The 18,312-nt window shown below is 43.9% G+C and overlaps 1 protein-coding gene across 6 annotated transcripts in view; it reads left to right on the top strand.

The window, feature by feature from the left end:
- The window catches only part of FRYL (FRY like transcription coactivator), a 221,605-nt gene that overhangs the window by 55,558 nt on the left and 147,735 nt on the right, over positions 1-18,312 (top strand). The gene's annotated exons all lie outside the window — the stretch shown is intronic.

Here is an 18,312-nt window from a genome sequence, read left to right as displayed (position 1 = left end):
AGTTTACCACTGAATGTACTTGCTACTTAAAGAGTAGAATAATATTGATGAGTCAGCACACATGTTTTGCCACATCTGGAACAACAACAACTCTAAACGCATGCGTCACTGACCTTCAAAATCCCAGTGAATTAGCATAAGGTCAAGACCCTTCTCTTCTGGCCTTTACAAGCGCTATTATTTGGCCATTTTGCATGTGAATTTCCCCCTACTATTTGGAAGAGCAGTTAGATTTTAATGGTGTCTGTTTCCCGGTCCAAGCAGTTGCTGTAGAAGGAAGTTTTTCACGTGTGCAAAAAATTTTGATGTGACCCAAGGATTTCTCACCAGCCATTGATACGTGGGCAGTCAGCAAGTCAGGGGACCTGTGGCCCCCAGTAAGGGTAGGAGAGAGACTCTGTTTCCCAGTAATCCCGTTATAATCACAGAGTGATCTCTTTTGAATAAGTTGCCCGCAGGGAGGGGAACTTTGTCCTGGCCGAGCAGTTGCTGCGGGCTGATGGAGGCCGTGTTCATTACATCATCCTTTCATCCCCTTAGCCAGCTTGATCTGTAGCAGGCTGAGATGTTGGGCTTTGCATCATCACCACCGGCGGCGTGCCAAGCCAGTCGCTGCTCACCGCCTGGGTGTGGGCAGCCCTGGAGAGAACGTGCTACTTAACTCCACCGCACCTAGAGAAAGCCCGTCGTGAAGCGGGGTACCTGCCACCTATTTCCTCCTCTTTGGTGTTTTTTGGAGAGCTGGGAAGACTTACTTTAGGGCTCTGTTCATTCTTTCGAACAATTTGTTGCCGAGGCCCTTGGCTAGTGAGGAAAGTTGGCATTCTCAGCTAGCGCGCTCCCTGCCTGCGCCCCCCCTCCCCCACTGCTGCTCATCAGACGTGATCGCGAGCGCGGAAGCCGAGATCACTCGGGCCGCGAATGTGCCTGTGCCAGGGAAGGTGAGGGTGTCCTTCAGGGCGCTCCGAAGAAACTTGTGAGCCTCCAGTCCACGGGATAGGTCATCTGCACGCAGCAGCGTTCCCACTAGAGTCGTGCGTCACTGCATGGTAATGATGCCGGCACTCCGGGCGCCAGAGCTCTGCTGCCCGTGAGGAGGGAAGAAGGGACAGCAACTTGGAGAGACAGAGCAACAGAACAGTTACTGCTGCCGCCGCCGCCGCTGCTATTGCAGCCGGTTGAGACACTATGTTGAGTCTACAGGATTCTCTGTTTTTTGAAATTAGCCTAAAGTCTTTGTTAAAGTCTTGGAGCAGCAGCTGTAAGTACATCTGTATATATTTATATAGATACATGCTTCCCTGGAGGGCGAGGGGTGGGGGTGGGGGTGCCAAGGTATTATCATAGCCAGCCCTTGCATGCTAATCCTTTAGAGCAGTCCAGTTAGATAGCCAGCTAGAAGCGATAGAAAATAACAGGGAAATTTTTCTTGAACGCCAGTCTGTACACCGAATCCCATCTTACAACCCAGTGAGCAGCTGTAGTGTTGTCGGTAACATTTTCTCTCATGGAAAAGGTGGCAGCCTTGCTTTCCTGCTTCACCGGTGCCGTTTGGGCAACGTTTCTGGTCACAGATGGGGGTGGGGACGAGAAGGTGACAAATGGACTGCTCTCTGCAGGGTTTCTGATACCAGTACTATTCCACAGTTCCGCTAGCACCGTGTGGAAGCAGCATCAGCTCGCTCAGTCATCGGCCAGTTGAGTAACTTTCCCTTCTTCTTGACACAGGAGGCTGCAGTGGGGAATCTCCGTGTGTAGTCAAGGGCCCGAGAAAGAACATCCCGAATCACATGCTTGTCTCTCAAAGTTCAGTTACATCAATAAAACCCAGCGCTCATGGAGCAATTACTCTCTGCGTTAACTCCCTCCCAAGTTACGCGGATCTGGCAGAAGTCATTGGTTTTGTGCACTGTCTGCAATAATTTCCCAGAGTAATTTTTCTCCAAAGAGCTCAGACTCCAATAGAAATGATTTACTGTTTAATTCCCAGAGCCTATTTATCTTTTTTTTTTTTTAATTTGGCCCCAACTCTCTTACGGTGACATCAAACTCCTGTAGTCAACAAACAAATACAGATCCGTTGACCGTGTGTGGTTTGCCCAGAGAAAATGGAAAGATAGAAGAAAAGAAAAACCGTGACTTTTCCAAGGTCACTCCGTGGCGCCGAGCAGGACCTGGAGCCCAGTCGTGCTTACTCCCATTGGGGCTGCCCATGTCCAAGCAAATGAGAGAATAAAATATGAGAGCAGAAATTAGGTTCCTTTCTGCCGGTTTAACTCTTCACCAAAAGACTCCTTTGGTGTAGTTCTGTTTGGTAAGCACATGATGTAAAAGACCAAATGCTGGCATGGCACTGGTGGTGGGGTTGGGACCCCTCTAAGATAAAATCGTCTGTTTCTGAGCTGTATATAAATCTTCCCTATGGAGAGCTTTGTTGTGCCAGATGACTGACAGTGATCTCAATTGTTGGAAGGTTTGTCAGGGCTACGCATAGTTAACATGCTGGGGGATAAGCGGTACTGACTAAATTAAGGACTTTTAGTACTTGAGAGTGATAACAGCCCAGTTTTGTGAAATTAACGTATGGATTTTAATCTCTCTCGCTCGCGCGTTCTCTTTCCTTCAACTTCATGACAAGATTTCATTTTTCTCTTTAGTAAGAGTTTTATAGTGAGAATGGAGCCGTCATTACTGGGTCCTTGAAGAGGAACAGTCTACTCAGTTATAGCACAGCAACTTGCCTTCTTGTGGGAACTTCAGGTTTGCTCAGGGACATAGGAACTGCTTATTTGGCTTTGTGACGGTTTCATTTCTGCACATCATTCATTGCCCCAAACTTGTTAGTTACCAAAGCTCAATCTCCTTTACTCAAAATCCCAAATCAGATATTGATTGGTGAAGCCTCCTTTGTTATTAGCCCTTAATAATATAATGGTTCAGTCTGTGGGCATCCCACGGCCTGTGGGTCGCTTGAAGGTACTTCTTTCTTCTTCTTCTTTTTTTAACTTTACTGTTCTTGACGTTCCAGGCTGCAGTGAGTGTGACTTTTGGGTTGTGGGAAAGCGATAGGTTCATATTGAAAAGAAATGGCTAGCCCCCAATCCAGCAGAGCCCTAAGTGTGATTGCCCTAGCCTAAGAGGTTTTATTTTTCCATGAAAAAAACCCTTCAACTTCCCTTAGTACCACTGCAGGAGCCCTGGTGGCGTAATGGTTATGCACCGAGCTGTGATCAGCAAGGTCAGCAATTTGAAACCACTAGCTGCCAGGGGGAGACAAGGCTTTCTACACCCATAAAGAGTTATAGTCTTGGAAACTCATAGAGTCTGTTCTACCCGGTCCCAACCAAACTCACTGCTGTTGAGCCGATCTGACTTATAGTGACCTATTGAGCAGGGCAGAATTGCCCCTGTGGGTTTCTGATACTGAAGCTGCTTATAGGAGCAGAAAGCCTCATCTTTCTCTCACAAAGCAGCTGGTGGTTTTGAACTACTGACCTTGAAGTTAGCAGTCCAACGTGCAACCCAGTACGAGGGCCTGTATTACGGGAGACAATTAGGCTATTTCTGAGACAGCACAGTCCTTAGCTGTCTCTTCCCAGGATGTTTTCATAGCACCAACACTGAGTCAGTCCAAGTTGATCAGGCGTATACTGTGCTGTGGCAGAAAACACAGAAGTGATGAGAGGTGGTCTTTGTTCTTGAGGAGACTCATCTGCTTCTGCTTTTACCTGGCATGCGCACCCCTCCCCTCGTTGCCCCCTTCATAATGAATTTTCATTCATCTTTCAAGACCCAGCTCTCCTTGGAAGTCAGCTGGAGAGCCAGCGCTTCATCTTTTTATCATCACACTCATTACTCTGTTCCTCTCTCTCTGCTGCGTGAGTGGACGCTCCTTGAGGGAATGGGCTGTTTGCCTGCTGTTCCTCTTTATGTACTTACTGCTGATTTACATTCTAGTGGATGAGCCAGGCAACCGAGAGGCAGTCATTTTTGCCGGATGAATAAGTAATGAAAAGGTTAGCATGTCCAATCACGTACATGAGGGTTTGGTTAAAAAAAAATACTGCTACTAAGGTTCTTCTAGTGCTTACGCGTGTGAGTTTATTCCCAGCAAAACATTTAACCCCGCGGGTGGCTGCAGAGACGTTCTCTCAGTAATACCTTTGTCTTGGTCTCAGGGGCCTTCAAAAATGACCTTGTCACAACAGAGGCTTCTGAGGGGAGCTGCTGGGCCAGTTGCATTGAGGACAAGCATCGGTCAGCGCAGAGGGTTATGGTTTCTTGTGTTTAAAATCCCGGAGTAGGGGGTGGGTAATCTTGATAGGACACTCATGGGGACTTGCTATGAAGAAGTTTTAAGAACATTGAAAACTGCTTTTGTGAACATTGTGATGAAGAAAACCCCCAGCCCCCTCCCCGCCCCCGCTCCAACAATTTACCTGCTCATTCTTCAAGGGCTGTCCTATGAGAATTTCGATGGGAAAACTTACCCTGTTTACAGCTCTGATGTTGCCCCTTCAGTTTTCACGTTCTTCCCCCAGACTCCAAGGACTCTGACACGGAACATGATTTGAATCCCTTGAGGACACAAAAGCCGCCAGTCAGACATGGCATCCGTCGGAGAGGGCAGCATCCTCTGGGGGCCGGTTAGGGAGATGGAAACCCTGCCTTCCAATGCGTGGCCCTCAATGGAGATGTTGAAACGCAATGATAACTTCACGGTTTGATGGTTGGGCTCAATTTTATGAGGCCTGTCGCAATACTTTTGGACTTACTTGTGTGTGTACGTAGTTGCGTACGTGGGCACACGCATACGTTTCCAAAAAGCTTAGAGCATTTATCATTTCACAAACTTTCTTGAAACACCCTCATACATAAAGCCTCTTTGCTATTACTCCACGTCTCGAGAGTAATTCTCAAAGCAGGTAAGTAAAGGGTACCTTAGTGATTGAAGGGGCTGGGGGGAGACATTTCCCTGAATGCTGACTGAATTTTCTGGGAAGAACAGATAAAATATGATTTGTTAATAGACTTTGATTGACAGGGAGCCCTGGTGGTCCATGTGCCATGTGTTGGCTGGCGAGCTGAGAGGCCAGTGGTTTGGACCCACCAGCTCTTCCCGGGAGAGAGAGGTGGCGGTGGGCTTCTGTAGAGCGCTGCAGTCTCCTTGGCCCAGTTCTGCGCTGTCCCATAAAGAAAGGAAATGCAAAGTAATGGTCCCTGTTAAGTACATTTCATGTCACCCCTGTTTTCTTAAAAAGAAAAGCCTGTGCTTTTGCCCTTGAATATCATTTCATGTTTTTATTATCCTTATTGTTGTTAGGTGCCACCTCATAGCAACCAACCCACAGCGGTTCTAACCCATAGCACCCCAATGCACAACAGACCGAAACATTGCTGCCTGTCCGGCAGCACCCTCACAACGGTTCCTGTGCCTGAGCCCATTGCTGTAGCTGCTGTGTCAGCCCGTCTCCTTTCGGGCCTTCTCTTCCCCACTGCCCCTGTACTTTACCAAGCACGATGTCCTTCTCCAGGGACTGACAACATGTCCAAAGTACGTAAGACGAAGTCTGGCCGTCCTGCCTCTCAGGAGCACTCTGGCCGTCCTTCTTCCAAGACAGAGTTGTTTGCCCTTTTAGCAGTCCATAGTTCTTTGCCAGCACCACAGTTCACTGGTAACAATAATATTTCATGTTTAGAAAACGCATTTGTCTGATTTGTATTAATCTCAAAGGCTTCTCTTCATCTTAATCACTAGCGGATTCTGGCTGGAAGGCCTGCTTACCTGGCAGAATGTCGATGCAGTGTTGCCGACGTTTGGTTACAGCTGAGCGTAACCTCTTTCAGTAACAACGGTGAAGTGACATTCAGACAGCCTAAACTCAGGATTCTGTCATTTTGCCAACAGTTTCAGGTGTGACTTCTTTTTAAAAACAGCCCGAAACGTTCTGTGAAACCAGCTGTGTAGTGGGGATGTTATCATGGCAAAGACTGGCCTCCCCCCACCCCCACCCCAAAGTTGATGAGACATGGCAAGATTCAGCCCTGTGCTTCCATCCAGTCGTGTACCTGCAACGTTAATTACGATCAACGATGCCTGTGCTGGTCGTGCAAGACCTTGGGTAAACATAGTAACTTAGAGCATTTAGTTTGATAGGGGATTTTTATGACAGCTAGTGGCCTCACAAGATTTCAGTTTTTCAATCACGTTTAAGTAGGTTAGTAGACTGGTTCCAACCGTGTTTGAGAAACCAAGGTGTAAATCAAAGATGGTATGTCAAGAAACGGAATTTGTGGGAGTGGGACTTCTTTTTTATTTTTTGTATCCTGTGAGACATTCATAATGTCCAGCACTCAGAAATGTTTTTCCTGGATTGCTAAGTTCATAAAAGCCAACCCTGCAAGCATGGATGTATTCCTCTAAACTCGATTTAACATCTGTTATTTCACTAAAATAACATTGATCATTTATTGGGTGTGCTATGCATCTAGCATTCCAAATACATTCTGTGCCCAGGTGTATGTGTGCACAAACACTCACCTTCTATTTCCAGATATCTATTACAATTTTATGTGATCGAGATAATGGAGTTAGTGCGTTTTTATGGCTTTTCTAAAAAACATCTTTATTATGATATTATTTGCTGACTATAAGGTTCATTCTTTTATAGTGTACAGTTCAGTAGTTTTAATAGTCATAGACTGGTACAACCCTCACCACTGTCACATTTCGGAATATTTCTCAGTCACTCCCTGAGTCCAATTCTCCCTTCACTCAGTCCCTGCTAAGCGCGAATCTAGGTGTTGCTGGACTTGCCTTTTCTGATGATTGCATGTAAATTGAATCGTGTCCTGTGTGGTCTTTCACATCTGGCTTCTTCCAATGACCATTTTTTCTTAAGGTTCATCTGTGTTACAACGCTCTTAAGTACTTCCTCCCTGTTTATGGATGTATATTTAATTGCATGGATGATGCCACATTTTGTTTACACTCTAATCAGTTGATATGGCTGTTTTAATTTTTTTTAATTTATTTATTTTTAATGTTGCTGTTTTAGTAGAGTCCTCTCCATAGAGAGCCACTCTGTACCAGCGGCTAAATATATTGAAAGCAGCGCCTGACAAGCGTTGGCCTTCTTTTACCAGAAGGCAAGCAAGGTAGTTGATTCCAACTGGTAGTGACACGTAGGGCAGGGGTAGTACTGCTCTGCACTTCCAGTCTCTAGGCTCCGGTCACTGGGTTTGCCCTGATTTGCTGCTGTTCTAACTCTTAGACTTCTTGACTCCAGTTAACTATGGTTGCAAGCTCGTGTCAAAGAGGTGCTTTGCAAGGTGGGGGTGCACGCGCGCTCTTTCTCAGGAGTCTTCCTCTGCTCGGGGAGTGTTTTCTGTCACGGAGCAGTGCCTGTGCCATGGAATTTTGGACTGTTTCAGGTCTAGGTTATCATTAAACTTGCAATTTCCCAATTTAAAAAATCATGAGGCGTTGATTAAAGATTTCTGCAAAAGAGCGCATTGAAGTGAAATCCACTTGAATGAAAAAGGCTGCAGGGAGCTAAATTCCGAAAATCTCAGAACTGCTCTCTCTGGGAGATAGTCAGTGGGAACATGATGATACTTCATGATGGGAAGTCAAATGGATTGTCTCAGGAGCCATATTTTATGTTACTTTATTAGTATGTACCACAGTAAGGAGTCTTCGTGGCACAAATGGTGAAGTGCTTGGCTATGAACGGAGAGACTGGTGTTTCTGACCCAGCTCCCCGCTCTGAGGAAGAAAAGCCTGGTGATTTGTTTGCACAGTCACAGCCAGGACAGCTCTGTGGACACTGTCACACGGGGTCACTGTGAATTCAGAACCAGCCTGCAGCTCACAACCTCGTAAGTAGTGAGAGAAACATTTATTTAAAAAAAAAGAAAAAGAATTAAATACTCATTAGCTTGTACTACTTATGTAGTAACTACAACGTAATAGCATAATAACAATGTAATTGTTATTTGTGTACATGTAGTAACTACAACATAGTAACAAATGCACAATTATATTAGGTACAGCAAAAAGATAATTCTTTGTTTCAAAATACTCATCTTGTATATTTTGGAACAAAGACTGAATGAGTCATTCTTACTGTGGGGCCATGATGGAAGAAAAGAACAAGATAATTCTGATGTCTTGCATTTAGCAGTACTCTTGAAGGTACGTCTAGCCGTCTGCATTTTACTCGGCGTACAGAAGCGATGCTTTGCCATGACTTGTTAGATTGGAACTATCTTGAATTAATGTACTAGGAAGTGTCACTTTGGCTGCTGTGGGAAGTTGTTACTTCATTTGCTAAAAGTTAGGGAGGCTGGCGAAGGTAGATTTTGGAGAAAATCGTAGTCAAGATCTAGACATAACCATTTAAATAGCTCTATAGAAAAAGAAGGGGTCCCTGTAAATGCTGTCGGCTTTGGTGACGAGAGCAGCTATAGAATATAAAGCATAACCTGGACTCAGTGATGGTTCTAAAGTTGATAATGTTGAAATCGCATCCTTAGAAACTTTGGATACTTTTGCAGAGGATTGACATGATCCCACAATAAGTGGTTTGGGGCATGGGCAGTAGTAAGTAAATGAAAGTAATTGAAACCCTGGAAGAAAAGTCAGTTTACTAGGATTTCTAAAATGAACTGAGAGAATAATGGCAGGTATTTGTTAGGGATTGAATTGTGCTTCCACCCCCAACCCTCCCGTATGTGTCCACTTGGCTCTGCTTTGAGGCTCAGTATTATGTAGTGATCTGATGAACTTATTAGCCTCATGGCTATGGTGCTAATGAGGCAGGGTTGGAGGCAGTTATGTTAATGAGGCAGCATATAGTCTGAAATGAGGTCGCACTTTGAGTCATTCTCATTAGAGACTTTTTTTAAAGTGGGGGTTGGGGGAGGGGACTGAAAAACAAACCAAATATGCCCTCACATAGATTCCAACTCCTAGTGGTCCCTATCGGACAGTGGAACAGCTCCCTTGGGTTTCCTAGTGTGTGATTCTTTGTGGGAGCAAAGACAGCCTTGCCTTTCCCCGAAAGAGCACAGCTGGTGGATTTGAACTGCTGTGCTCAAAGTTAGCAGCTCAGTGCTTAACACCCCATGCTACCAGAATGCTCTCACTTTAGCTATGAGAGAGATGAGCAGAGGGAGCAGAGTTCAGAGACTTCAGTTTCACCCGAAAGGAAAGCCAGGAGCAGCAGAGTATGTCCTTGAGAACTGGGAACCTCCTAGATTCTAGACAAATGGAGATCTACAAGGGGCACACGGTCCACAGATGTGGAAAGGCGACAAGGATCTTCCCCCAGATCCAATAAGAGAACATTTTTTACTAGAGCGATCACTCCAATTTGGAACTCCTAACCTCCTAAACTGTGAGAGACTTATTTCTGATTGTTAAAGCCATCCACTTGTAGGATTTCTGTTATAACAGGACGAGATAATGAAACTTTAAAAAATTGGTTTTGAATTTAGGGTCCATTGATTTTGCCTCCTAGAGCTCAGTCTACCCATTAAGTGCTGTAGAGTGGATTCTGACGCAAGCCTTTGTACAGGAGAACACAACACTGCAGGGTCCTGCAGGGCCTCACCATTGGTATGTTTGGGGCCATTGTTGTAGCCACTGTGACAATCCACCTCTTTGAGCCTTCCTCCTTTTCACTGCCCCTCTTACTTTACCAAGCTTGATGTCTTTCCCCAGGGACTGGTCTCTCCTGATAACATGAGATGAAGTCTCACCATCCTTACTTATAAGGAGCGTTCTCGCTCTACTTCTTTCAAGACAGATTTGTTTATTCGTTTAGCCATCCATTGTCGTTTGGTAGTCTTTGCCAACACCATAGTTCAAATGCATCAGTTCTTCAGTGGTTGTCCTATTCACTGTCCAACTTCACATACATATGAGGCTATTGGAAATACCATGGTTTGGGTCAGGTACGTACACCTTAGTCTTTAAAGAAGTTTTAGTACACCTTAGTCTTTAAAGTACACCTTTAAAGAAGTTTAGATCAGCATATTTGCCCAAGGGAATATGTTGTTTGATTTCTTGGCTGCTGTTTCCATGAGCAATGATTGTGGGTTCAAGTAAATGAAATCCTTGATAACTTCCTACTTTTCTCTGTCATTATGTTATCTATGGTTCAGTTGTGAGGATTTGGCTTTTCTTTACATTGAGTTTTAATCTATATTGGAGGATTCAGTCTCTAATTTTCATCAGAAGTGCTAAAAGTCTTGGACGCTTTCAAGTTGTGACATCTGTATATTGCATGTTGTCAATACACCTTCTTTCAAGACTGATGCCACTTTCTTCTATGCAGAGTCCAGCGTCTTGGATTGTTTACTCCGCATGTAGATTGAATACATATAGTGAAAGGATTCCATCTCGACACACACCTTTCCTGATTTTAAACCATGCAGTGTTATCTTGTTCTAGTTGCACAACTGCCTCTTTGCCCCTATCCTCTTGGCCCCTGTATAGGTTGCACATGAGCACAATGAAAGTCCGGCAATTCCCAGTGCTATCTGTAGTTTGTGATGATCTGTACAGTTGAATGCCTTAGCATAGTCAATACAACTTGACATTTAAATTATTTCTGGTGTTCTCTGTGTGACCCAAGATCCATCTGACATCAGCATCTCTCTTTGCACATCTTCTTTTGAATCTGACTTGGATTTCTAGCAACTCCCTGTCAATGTACTGCTGCGACCATTGTTGAATGATCTTCAGCAAAATTTTACTTGCATGTGATATCATTGATATTATTTGAGAATTTTTGCCTTCCGTTTGGTCACATTCTCTTTGGTCATCTTTGTAATATATGCAAATAGGGATTTCATGCAATCAGTTAGCCGGGCAGCTGTTTTCCAAATTTCTTGACAGAGAGATGAATGAGTGTTTCCAGTGCTTCATCAGCTTGCTGAAACATTTCAGTTGGTATTCCGTCAATTCCTGGAGTCTTGGTTTTGGCTAATGCATTCAGTGCGGTTTGAACTTTTTCCTTCAATACCATTGATTCTTGATCTTATGCTACCTTTTGAAATGGTTCAAGGTCAACCCCCCTTTTTTTGATAGTGATTCTGTTTATTCCTTAGTTTACTTGGTGTACATTTATTTAAATCTTTCCAAATTGCTTGCTATATATTCTTTGTACAATGATAGGATTGGGGTTCTTTGTACAATGATAGGATTGGGGCTTTTGAAACATCTTTTAAAAATATAATACTTTGTTGGAAAACTTTTTAATGATCAAAATTAATTTTAAATAAAATCATTCTAAAGAACCAGCCATACCCCGTTAGTGTAAGACAGTGGTTTTTCAAGCCAGGGTGGCACATTAGCTTTTAAAATAAAACCTACAGATCCCGGGGCCCTGCTCCAAGGGTTTTTATCCTGATTTAGGCTATTACCAGGAAAGGCCAGTAAAGGCCAGGATTAAGTCAGAAAACTTGACTTTGCCAGCACTCTGAGTGGAGCTATGAAATATCTCTCAGGCGGTGGGATCAAGGACAATTTGACAGAGACAAAATTTTACAAGTTTGCCAATTTACTAATTGACAATCAGAAATATGCCGGAGTTGGCAGACATTCCCGGTTCTCCTTGTGGGGAAGCTCATACAGACTACATGATAATCAGAAGTTTGCATGGAGCATCTGAAGATCAAAGAAAGTTCTGCCATGTTTTGCTGTAGGGCTGTTCACGTTCCTCTGTTGTTCAGAGCCTCACTCTGACGGCACTGTAGTTGGCTGGGCCTTTGTGTTTCCATCAGCAATGTGTCATGTGTTCTTTCCCCCACTTTGCCAGCTTCAGACATCATTGTTCTTTGAAATAGTCACCGGTCTCTGGTGTATAAAATGAAAGTTCCTTGTTAGTTTAATTTGTATGTATTTTCTGGAGACTCCTAAGATTTGAGCACTTTCCCCCATATGTTTGGTGGCTTCAAATCCTTTCTCCCTATAACTTGTCAGTGTTTCCCCCTCTCAATTGTATCGTCTCTCCTGTCGGTCTATAAGAGCTCGCGGACTATTTTGTATTTTCTGTCATCGACATTGGGAGAAGTACTGCTGGCGGAGCAGTTGCACATTGGGCTGCGGACTGCAAGGTGTACAGTTCACAACCACCAGCTGCTTCAAGAAAGACGAGGCTGTCTACTCCCAGAGTGACAGTCGTGGGGACCCACAGGGCCAGTTCTACCCTGTCCTTTAGGGCCGCTAGGAGTCGGCATCAATCTGATGGTCCTGAGTTTGATTTTGTTTTTGTTTTTTGGTTTGTTTTGGTCATCTACTATCTATCTATATCTATATCTATATATGGGTTTTTCCCCCTTCAATTCTGCTCTGTGTTGTGTATGATAACATTTGTTCTATGAACATTTAAAATGTTCATTTGATGAAAGAGCTGAGAACAAACGCTTAGTCTTCTACTCGTATACGGAGATCTGGTCTTGGAGAGCCGCGGGGGCTGTCCTGCCCTGCACAGTAGGGTCACGATGGGTCAGAATTGACCCCACGGAAGTGTGTTTGATTTTTTCTGTATAATTTTGGTTATTGCATATTATATTTTGATTTATTCATTTTATATTCCTTTTTAACTATAGTTATAGTGCATTCTTATTATAATTCTTTTATGATTTAGAAAATTGTCTTTTAAAAAATAATTTTTTGCCTCATTGTTTATTCCTCCAAATGTACTCTAAGGTGGTTTTGTCCCAAGAAAGCCTGAACAAATAGTATTGAACTTTTACAAGGAGTTTTGCAAATGGTGTGTTAATTTCGTGAGAAATGACGCTTTATGACCTTCCCACCCAAGACTAATAAGTCATTTCCTCTGTTCAGATCTTTTATGTTTACTTTAAATCATTTTATTGGGGGCTCTTACAGATATTATAACAATCAATAAATCAATTATATCAAGCAAATTTGTACAATGTTGCCATCATAATATTCAAAATGTTCAGATCTTTTACATTTTTAATAGCTTCTACAAGTTTACTGTATGCAAGTCCTTTGCTTATCAAGTTTATTCCTACCTATTGTAAATTTTTGAATGGAAGATTTTTGTCTATGTCCATTTGTTGCTGGTTGATAATTGATAATACAAAAACATGTTGGGTCTTTTAATATTTAGAACAACAATTTAGGTTTCTTGTATTACGACCTCACTTACTCAACCTTCCAGGATGGTGTTAACTAATAAGCATCTTTATTTAGTTTCTATTTTTGTGATGGGAATAGATTTGGTGTTTAGCCTTAATAATGATGTGTCTGGGGAATGCTTACTCTCTTGTCTTTGTCCTTGACCACAGTGTTCCCGTCGGTGTGCCGTTACTTTTCTTTGCCGGCTTGCTGAGTGTCAGTCAGACAGCTGTGGAATTGTAACGAGTGGTTACAAGCATCAGAAGCTCTGGTGGGGCCTTGGGTGATTACTTGGCTGCTAATTGAAAGATTGGCCGGTTGAGGACCCAATGACTTCCTGGGAGAGGGACCTAGTTACCTGCCTTATAATGATCCTCAACACCAAACTTCCTAACGTCAAGTGAATTCTGACTCATCAGTGACCCTGTCTGTAGTACAGGGTAGAACTAGTTCTGTGAGTTTGCGAGGCTGTAATTCTTTTCCTGGAGAAGAAAGCCTCATCTTTCTCCTGGGGAGTTTCTGTTGGTTTCAAACTCATAGCCTTGCAGTCAGCAGCCCAGCTCATAACCACTATGCCACCAGGGCCCTATGAGGGAGTTCTGCTCTGGCCCATGGGGTCACCAGAGCCCCCCAACAGCAACAACAGCCAAGAGGGTGATGGGAAGCTAAGCAGTGTGTGCGCCTATGAGCATCGCTTAGTCAAGGGTATTGGGAGGAAGTTCCTTTGTTCTTCATCGTCTGACGGGTAGAGGGACTCTTCCCACCAGCTTGAGCTCTCCTCAGCTCTTTAGGAATCAATGAAAACCGCCCCTTTGTCAGCCCTCCCCTGGGACCGGGATGTAGGTAGATGCTGCTGGACAAGGGCTCACAGGATGCAGTCTGCTTTGCTGAGTCTTGCTTTATAGCTGTTCTCGCCTAATCCACAGGCTCTGCTTGGCGAGGGAGGAAAGGCGAGTGACGAATATTGACCTGGACATGATAATTTTTCTTTTATTTTGAGAAAGCGGGAGAGGGAGGAGTAGAAAACCAACAACAACAACAACAAAACCCAGCTTTCTTGTTTCTTTTCTGATTCAAACTTATGGCTGAGATATATCACTCTATTTTCTAAAGGGGAATCAAAAACTTTAGGGGGGTGACTAATTGGGGCAAAATGTACCGTGACCCTAAGTGGTCCAGTGCAGAGTCCCGCTCCACCGTTATCCAGATGTGTGCGCATTTTAAAAATGCCACATTGTTTTTAGATGTTTCAAGTAGTTCTTAGCTGGGCGTCTGCAGGTTACCAAAAGAGGACAAGAACATAATAAGCTCAGGGAGAGTCTAGCAGAGTGAATAATGAATTATTTAAATGGTAGGCAGCTTTTCTTGGGCTTCGTACTGAGTGCTATTTCTGTGGTAGAGGAGAGTGAGTGAAAACAAAACAAAAATGGGAAATGTACCAAAGATGCCATAAGACTTCTATGTTCAGAAACGGTTTTAAATGGGAATACTTTATAGTAGGATAAATAAACATTTTAGCAGCAGCTGTCTAAAGAACAAGCAAAACTCTTTAATATATGTCGTTCACTGAAATCCAACCAGAAACAAAACATTGGACCGAATAGGAAGTAGAAGGATTTCATTCACACTAAATAGAAACATATACTTAGATGTATATTTGACAAGCACTATTTGGAAGCACTATGAAGAGAGATGAGTGATCGGAGGGCATAGATCAGGTTCCAGACAAGAAGCCTTCTTGTAAACTAACGCTGCTTATAAAGATGTCAGTTTTCTCCCGAATTGGTCGGTGAGGCTATGCATAGTTAGACGTACTAGTGAGTGATGAAAGCTGAAAAATAATGCTAATGATTGAGTAAAGCAGGGGTATTCACGCCCCCAGATAGTAGTAAAGCTTCAGTGATTAAAAATAAACTCAGTGGCACGGAAAACGATTCATAATCGAAAGCCCAGGGGACATAGGTGAGTACAACCACAGGGCTCCTCGTGATAGTGGCGAACATTTGTGCCAGAATCTCCGTGACTGGATCCAGGGAATTGGACCCAGATGAAATAGAGCCAGAGGAATGCATTTGCTACCTTATAAATATTTATCTCACAGGAATACAAATAAAGTTCAGTTGGAACAGTTTTAAGTAAGGGAAAATATATCTAATCAAAACGGGAATAAAAAAAAAACAAGAAAAAAATAACTAATCAAGGTGGGAATAAAAAAGCCAAAAGGAAAAAAAAAATCTAATCAAAGTAGGAAAAATCCTTAGCTCTTTTGATGCAGGTGAAAAATATTGGACTTCAGACACAGAGAATAATAACAAAGAGCCTTGGTGGTCGGGGATGGATGCTGACCTTCCATGTGGACGACCCTGAGACCGTGCCTTGCACGCGGCCGTCAGCTCCCCTGTCAGCAGAGCCTTGAGGGCAGTAACTCTCATGGGAGCAGGTTTCAGAGGGGCTTCCAGGCTGTGATCAATGAGGGGACAAGAGGCTTGGCGATCCACTCCCGAAAATCAGCCAATGGTACAGCACCAGGGAGCACTTGGTCCTGTTCTACCTGGAGTTTGCATGCGTTGGTGGCCTGCTTGATGGCAGCCACTAGCACGGGGCTGCAAACTGCATGGTCAGCAGTCTGAACCCGTGAGCTGCCCCAGGGAGGAAGAGGAACTTTCTGCTACTGTAAAGACTTACCTTCCCAGAAACCCTGAGAGGGCACTCTGTGTCCGGACTGGCTCCATGGCTGTAGGTTTGTTTGGGCTTAGACCCAGGAGGGGAAAAAGGTAACATCAAGATCCAGTGATTTCTGTAGAAAACAAAGCTGCTTTTAGGAAAATTCCAGTACTCAAGACCTGAGGTCCCTTGTGTGCTCCATTGTATGCCATGAGCCCTTAATTTGACATATCTGTTTCTTCATTGTGCGTGGGACCTGCAGGCGTTCCGGAGCTACCTTCTCCCAAGAATTTCGTGAGCCATTTGATAAGCCAGTGGTGGCGTGAAATCAGACCCAGCCGCAGTGTTACATTACAGACGTTAACAAGTTGTGATGGTGAGAATGCTCAGGGTTGAGTTGTTCATTGGGACAGGTCAGCATTAATGCCTAAAGGGGCATCCCACTCTGCTGTGAGCTTCAAGCCTTTCAGTTCGAGCTCTGTGGGTCAGCAAGCCTCACTTCCCCAAGTACTTGCCCAGAGAAACCCCACTCTGGAAGCCGGCCTTCTGTACAGAAGCACTCCGTGGGTCGGGGAGCCTACCACTCTGTCCCTGCTCTGGCTCCCGGTTCTGTCGCTGCTCTTCTGATGGTATAGCTGCCATGTGGGTCCAGGAGGTTCCCTGGGTCCAGAGGATGTGCTCCCCTCTTGGCTCTTGCTAGTAATGAGGTCTCTACTGCTTTTCAGAGGGCTCCTTTTTTTTAATCTTAAATTTTTTTTAGGTGGGTGGGGGGATCATACAGCACCTACAACATTCCATACATCAATTGTATCAAATATATTTTGTACATATGTTGCCAGCATCATTTTCTAAACATTTACTTTCTATTTGAGCCCTTAGTATCAGCTCCTCTTTTTTAACCCATGGTATTTTTTTTAAACCGTTTTATTGGGGCTCATACAACTCATCACAATGCATACATACATCAATTGTGTCAAGCACTTTTACATGCGTTGTCCTCGTCATTCTCAAAATATTTGCTCTCCACTTAAGCCCGTGGCATCAGCTTCTCACTTTCCCCCCTGCGCCCCCTCCCACATGAACCCAAGATAATTTAAAAATTATTATTATTTTGTCATGTCTTACACTGTATGATGTCTCCCTTCACCCACTCTCTGTTGTCCATCCCCCAGAGTGATGGTTATATCTAGATCCTTATAATCAATTCCCCCTTTCTACCTCACCGTCCCTCCACCCTCTGGTAACGCCACTCTCACCACTGGTCCTAAAAGTATCATCTGTCCTGGAGTCCCTGTGTTTCTGGTTCCTAGCTGTACCCTTGTACATCCTCTGGTCTAGCCGGATTTTATATGCAGCTGGGTGGTATTCCAGGGAATCCTGTTCACAATTACTTACAGGTAAATCTTAACAGTACCTTCTCCCACCTTCTTACCAGACCCATGCAGGGAAAGTTAGAGAATTTGGCTAGTGATTAGTGACGTGTTTTATTCAGCATAATTTTTTCAGTGTTCGTCCATGTTGTAGCATGCACCATAATTTCATAATTTCATTTCTGTTTCTTGCCAAATAGTGTTTGCTGCATATACCACATGTGGTGTGTTCATCTCTTGCTGGACACTCGGTTTGTCCCTCCCTTCTCCACATTGTCATTAATGTATCTGTTTCAGCCCCTGCTCTCAGGCTTTCGGGTACCGTGGAACTTCAGGGATAGAGGGCCATTCTAGGTCTGGTTTTTGAGGAGCCATCAAACCGATATTCACAGAGGTGCTACTCTTTGATATTCCCACCAGCAGAGACTAGGGTTCCAATTTTTCACAACCTTGTTACTGCTGTCTCTTTGCTCTGCTTCTCCATAATAACGGTTCTAGTGGGTGTAGAGTGTCATCTCTCTTTTTTTTAAATTGTGGTTTTGATTTTTACCTCCCTAATCACGAAGAATGTGGAGCATCCTTACTCGCCATGCACCTCCCTTTGGGAAATGTCTTGTCCTTTTGTGGTTGGGCTGCAGGAGTTCTTTATTATGGATATCACACTGATTAAATAGATCACTTTGAAGTGTTTTCTCCCATTCTGTAGGTTTTCTTCTCATTTTCTTGAAAACGTCCTGTGATGTGCGTTTTAGAAACTGATGGTGTGTAGTTAATTAAGTTTTGTTATGTGTGCTTTTGGTGTGATATCTAAGTGTCCAAATACAAGTTCTTTAAAGATTTTAGACCGTTTTGCTTCTTAGAGTTTTGTGGTTTTAGCTCTCATATCGGGGTCGTTGATCCACCGTGACTTAATTTTCATGTATGGTGTGGAGTGTAGGGGTATCTTTCACATTTTCCTTTCTGAAATATCTTCCACTTTTGTTGTTGCTACTCTGAGCCCATTTTCCAGCGGCCTTTTCTTTCATATGTGGTCCTCAGGCGTCCGCTGGCTAACGCAAGCAGTGATGGTCCTAGCAGGCGCTTGGGTCGCCCTCAGTAGATGCTCAGCTACTACTGTGG

The sequence above is a fragment of the Echinops telfairi genome, unplaced genomic scaffold (genome assembly GCF_000313985.2).
Source record: "Echinops telfairi isolate 266 unplaced genomic scaffold, ASM31398v2 ScPeMD7_7468;HRSCAF=8506_0, whole genome shotgun sequence".
Taxonomy (NCBI): Eukaryota; Metazoa; Chordata; class Mammalia; order Afrosoricida; family Tenrecidae; genus Echinops; species Echinops telfairi.
The sequence above is the reverse complement of the archived record's forward strand: the minus strand, read 5'-3'. Positions and strand labels throughout refer to the sequence as shown.